The sequence below is a fragment of the Alosa sapidissima genome, chromosome 2, assembly GCF_018492685.1.
Source record: "Alosa sapidissima isolate fAloSap1 chromosome 2, fAloSap1.pri, whole genome shotgun sequence".
Taxonomy (NCBI): domain Eukaryota; kingdom Metazoa; phylum Chordata; class Actinopteri; order Clupeiformes; family Clupeidae; genus Alosa; species Alosa sapidissima.
This window is the reverse complement of record NC_055958.1, coordinates 2,226,766-2,232,765: the sequence shown is the minus strand read 5'-3', so window position 1 is coordinate 2,232,765 and position 6,000 is coordinate 2,226,766.

The window sequence follows — 6,000 nt, the reverse complement described above, 5'->3', positions numbered from 1 at the left end:
ACAGACCATTGTTACACACAAATTACAGAGGATATGAACTTATACCAAAGCCTAAAAACATCATATAAACATTAGATAGCACAAGGCTGGCAGACCACTGTCGGCTTATTGGGGGCAGATCTGGCGGTCCGCTGTCATGCTCATCGATTTTCTGGCAGTCCACTGGTGAGCTGCCAACAAATGCCCCGATATTTGTGGTAGGCCTATAATTGTGGTCCAAAGTATTTTCCATTTATTCGGTTATACTTCATCCATCATTTTAATAACATTTTATGTCTTTCCTTAATATTCACAACAAGATTGATGGTGGTCATCAACAGCAGACCAGCAGTGGTAGCCACACCACCTGCGGCATGCCACCAGTGGTCCGCTATCTACAAATCTGATTTGCTATCCAGGGTCGGCGCCAGAGAGCAACGTGAGGGGGGGGGGGGGGGCTATGAGCACTGACAGGGGGGCACCTCACCTCACTTTTATTAGTTATTTTTCCAAAATTGCCATATAATAAAGAGCATCCTTCGAGGCTTTTGGATAACTGAAACAATATGATCATGGGGGGAAATAGTGCAAGAACATAGCCTATAGCGTTGAAGAGACTAGCACACAACGTTTAGAATAATTTGAAGAATTTTAATAGAATAGCGTAGGCTACTGATGGTAATGTTGATACCATAGATTTAATAGAGACCCAGTCAGACCAATAGTATGAAAAATCAGGAACAGAGTTTATTTACAATGATGCGCATCAAGGGAGAGACAGCATGACTTCACCTAAAGATCCATCAGCTGCTCTAACTAGACAAGGAAATAGTTAGAGTTTAAATATCTTTCCAGGCTGACAGGAGATGGCGTTGGTCATCCCATGTCACGTGGACTACACTGATTAGTGGCAACCTGGCAATCCGGAGCAGATAGCTACTGACGCAGCCATGCAGAACAGTGAAACACTGCAAAGTCATAATATTCTTGCTTATCTCTAAACACAGTCACACAGATATACACAGGGACAGTACAGATATCATACAGTCATTACATAGAATCATACTTTTAGTATCAAAGTGACCCACTAATGAGAAATGCAGAACATTAAACCACATATTGGAATATTGGGCATAATGTTCTATTCCACTTTCTCTCACTACAATACAAGTAAATAGGCTATAACAGACTAGCAAGCGTAGGCTAATAGGTTTTACTGTGTCTTTCCATTCATTTCGAAATGTTCTTATAAGATACTGCTCAAAAGCAAATTGCACATACTGATAATACAACATTGCACGTAGGCTATGTGATCGCTCAAAATGTTATTTAAAGTAGGCTACAGAATACATTTACTACAGAATACATTTACGAAGTGGCTAGGTAGATGCACCAACTGTGATGGAAAGTCTAAGGATGCACAGGACACTCTGGCTTTTAGTATTTTGTGCTGCTCTGACAGTCCACTTTTATTGACTGTTAGTCTACAGTTTTTGAGTTTGGAGATGTACTGTTTTGCAGCGACCGGCTACACATGCCGACTCCAGGATAAAGCAGGTTAGGACCCGTGCAGTGTTGCGCTCACTAAAGCGCGATTCATCTCCCCTTAAAGTAGCCTACATGATACAAAGCACTAAAGCACTACGTCTCCGTTGCTCGAGTTATCATTAGCACTGGACAATATTGGACAATATAGGAAATGCGATGCTCATGCATTCAGCTTGGGTTATCCTGCGGTCAGAAACGCAAAAAACCTTGTATTTTCCATTATCTTCCCAGATCTTGAGACCTTTTACTGAATTTCTTATGCAGCACTCAGCAGTGTCTAAAAACCCTACTGGTAGAGATTTATGCTCATTTGGCGTTGCAGGAGTGGTGGTAAATGTATCGGTGGCACTCACTGCAACCGTGTCTGAGTGTAGAATCCCTCATCATCGCGCAGTTTGCATCGCACAGTTTGTGTAATGTAATGGGAAGGGAAACTTGTATTTTGTAAAAAGGACTCTTAAGTTGAAGACTTTGTTATTTGACCTGTGACCTCTAGTTCCTGTTAAGGTAAAGGAAGGCAGCCATTTTAGTTTGATTAGAGACAGAAAAGGCACATGTAATGACACAGCAGATGGATGTTATGTTTGTCCTGCACATCTAATCCTGGGGTTTTCTTGCGGCAAAGCCAGTAAGTTTATTGATAAACCTGTAAGAAAATAGAAAAGAAATGTTAGATATTTTAGGTGACTATTTGATTTGGTTAACTAGAAGTATACTTACCTGGAAGGCTAAAAGATTAGCATAACCTGTAAAAGAAAGAAGTTATCCTATAATTTGTAGCATGTTATACTTACCTGTGTAATTTGTATTTATTGTAGTTTTACCTTTTCTTCATTAAATTCGTCCAAAAACGACACTCTGCCTGTTCCTTGGGGAAGATAATGAGGAAACGAGTTTAACTTGCTGTTTCATGCTAGATGAGAACAGTACAGTAAAATGGCTACCCCTCAGCAGATGACAGCGCAGGATAGAGGTGCTCAGGCAGCTGTTCCAGTTGATGCAATGACAAAGATGCAAGGTTACAAAGACCATTCTGATGGTAGATCCCACACTTCAAGCTCTCGCTACTCCTCGCGCTCAGTGCTAAGTGCTAGCATGGCAGCTACATGGGCACGAGCAGAAGCAGAGGCAGCTAAAGCTAGAGCGTCATTTAGCCTAAAGGAAATGGAGATTAAACTGGAGAAGGCTCGACTGGAGGCAGAATTAGAAGCACTCAACCAGGTGAGAGAAGCAGAAGCAGCTGTTGCCAAAGCAGTCATTATGGAAGCCGCCGTCGTTGAATATAGTTCTGATGGAAGCTTGGAAGAATTTAAAGGTTTGCCGAGAGTTAAAAGTGCTAATGAGAAAGTCAGTGAATATGTAGTAAAGCATACATACATGGTGAATAGCCACCCGGAGGAGGAAGAATTAGACATGAGCCAGCAGTCTCATCAGCCATCCAACCTACTTACACTAGATGAAGTGATTGGCTCTCCTAGTCCACCGCAGCAGAGAAATCGGCCAGACCAGGGGATCCAGCAACACTCCAGCCCACGTCAAGTACATTATAGCCGCTTTCAGTCACGTGGGCCAAGCAGCCAGCAAGATGCCTCGGAGCCCAGCGTTCAATGCTATCAAGGTCCTCAACCAGTCAATAGGTTGCACAGTCAAAGAGAACAGGTGACAAGCCATTACTCACCAAACTCTGCACCCAGCCATGTGACTAGCAGCACATCAGACCTGGCCAAGTTTCTGATAAGAAGTCAGCTAGTATCAGGTGGTTTAACTAAATTTGATGACCAGCCTGAAAACTACCTCAGTTGGAGGTCAACTTTTACAAGTGTTGTGAACAGCTTAGATCTCTCAGCCCACGAACAGATTGACCTGCTCATAAAGTGGTTAGGTCCAGAGTCAAGCCAGCTAGCTCGCAGGATAAAATCAGCTAATATCAGACATCCATCAGTGGGCCTTAACTTGATTTGGACAAGGCTGCATGAGTGCTATGGTGCTCCTGAGGCAATAGAGAAAGCTCTGTTTGCCAAATTGGATAATTTTCCAAAGATCACCAACAGAGACAATCAAAAGCTTAGAGAACTCAGCGACTTGCTGTTCGATCTTGAAGCTGCAAAGGAAGACTATTATCTAAGTGGATTAACTTACCTGGATACAGCACGAGGAGTTTGTCCCATCGCAGAGAAGTTACCGTTCCACCTGCAAGAAAAATGGATAATGTTTGGGTCCAAATACAAGGAAGATAACAAGGTTCCTTTCCCACCATTCTCAGTTTTCTCTCAGTTCGTAAGAAGAGAGGCTAAAGCAAGGAACGACCCAAGTTTCAATGCATCCTGTTATACAGCATCTACCTTAAAAAAGGAAAAGAATGGAAATCTAAGGAACCAAGTTATTGTACATAAAACCAGTGTGTCTGCAGAATCCAGCGACAATGCAGAGAAACAATGCGAGGACCCGAACACAACATGTCCAATCCACAAAAAACCTCATCCGCTCAAGAAATGTAAGAGTTTCAGGGCAATGCTGTTTGACGACAGGAAGAAACTGCTTAAAGAGAAAGGTATATGTTTCCGCTGTTGTGCTTCAGTCTCCCACCTGGCCAAAAATTGTGAAGCTCAGATAAAATGCGCAGAGTGCGACAGTGAGAGACACATAGCCGCTCTCCATCCCGGCCCAGCAAAAAAGGAGTCAACAAAGCCACAGAGCCCTTCCAAAGATCATGGCGGGGAGTCAGAGAACGTGCCTGAAGATGGGTCAAGTGTGTCCGTGACAACTGCATGTACACAGGTGTGTGGCAAAGGCTTCAGTGGAAAGTCATGCTCAAAGATTTGCCTGGTTAATGTATACCCTCAAGGCCGTCGCTCAGAGAGCAAGAGGATGTATGTGATCTTAGATGATCAGAGCAACGTATCCTTAGCCAAGACGGAGTTCTTTGAGTTTTTCCACATACAAGGACCATCAGTGCCATACATTTTAAGAACATGTGCCGGAGCGGTTAACGTGTCTGGAAGAAGAGCCCATGGCTACGTCATTGAGCCACTCACAGGCGAACTGAGCATTCCTCTACCAACTCTGATAGAGTGCAACAATGTGCCAAATTCCAGAGAAGAAATCCCCACTCCAGAGGCAGCGTTTCATCACAGTCACATGCTAGCCGTGGCTAAAGAAATACCTGCTCTGGATAACTCCGCAGGTGTCTGGCTTCTCTTGGGCCGAGACATTCTCCAGGTCCACAAGGTACGACAGCAGTACAACGGGCCACAGAATGCTCCTTTTGCCCAGAAGCATGACCTTGGGTGGGTCATTGTTGGCGACGTATGCCTCAGTGGAGCTCACTCGCCAAAGACAGTGAACACATTCAAAACATGTTTTATGGAAAATGGACGTCCCAGCTATATGCAACCCTGTGACAATGTCGTCAAGATCAAAGAAGACTTCAATCAGCGTTGCAATCAGGACAGCTGTCTATCTTGGTCATGTGCTCCAGTGCAGCAAGACGACCATCTAGGCAAGGCAATCTTTCAGAGGTCTGAGAGAGACAATCAGCTAGCACCTTCAGTGGATGACCTGTCTTTCCTACAGATAATGGACAAGGGGTTCATCAGAGATGGATGTGGAAGCTGGATGGCACCATTGCCATTTCAGAATCCAAGAAGGCGTCTGTCCAACAACAGGCAGTATGCATTTGACCGCTTCAAGTCTCTGCAGCGTTCATTCCAGAAAAGACCCAGCATGAAAGAGGATTTCATGGAGTTCATGCAAGAGATCCTGGAAAACAAACACGCTGAAAGAGCACCACCACTAGAGGATGGAAAGGAAGTGTGGTACCTTCCCATGTTTGGGGTATACCACCCACGGAAACCCGGGAAAATTCGGGTAGTATTCGACTCAAGTGCCCGCTTTGAAGGAGTGTCATTGAATGAAGTCTTGCTTCAAGGGCCAAACCTCAACAACGGACTCTTGGGAGTGCTTATGAGGTTCAGGAGAGACCCTGTTGCCATCATCGCAGACATCAAGCAGATGTTCTACTGTTTTCTAGTTCAGGAAGAACACAGAGATGTCCTACGCTTTCTGTGGTTCAAGGACAACAACCCTGAAAATGAAGTGGTGGATTATCGCATGAGAGTCCACGTATTTGGGAACAGCCCATCCCCGGCAGTAGCAACGTATGGGTTAAGACGATCAGCTCAGGAAGGTGAGGAGGACTTTGGCAAGGATGTATGTCAGTTCATTAAGACAGACTTTTACGTGGATGATGCCCTGAGGTCCTTCCCAACCGAGGCCGAAGCAATTGACGTCTTGAAGAGAGCCCAGAAGTTGCTGGAACGCTACAACATAAAGCTTCACAAGATCGCCTCTAATAGGGCACAAGTCATGGATGCTTTTCCCAAAGAGGACCGTGCCAAGGGCATTGAAACCCTGGATCTTGCAGTTGACGACTTACCTGTTCAGCGTAGTCTAGGTGTGGCCTGGAACATGACA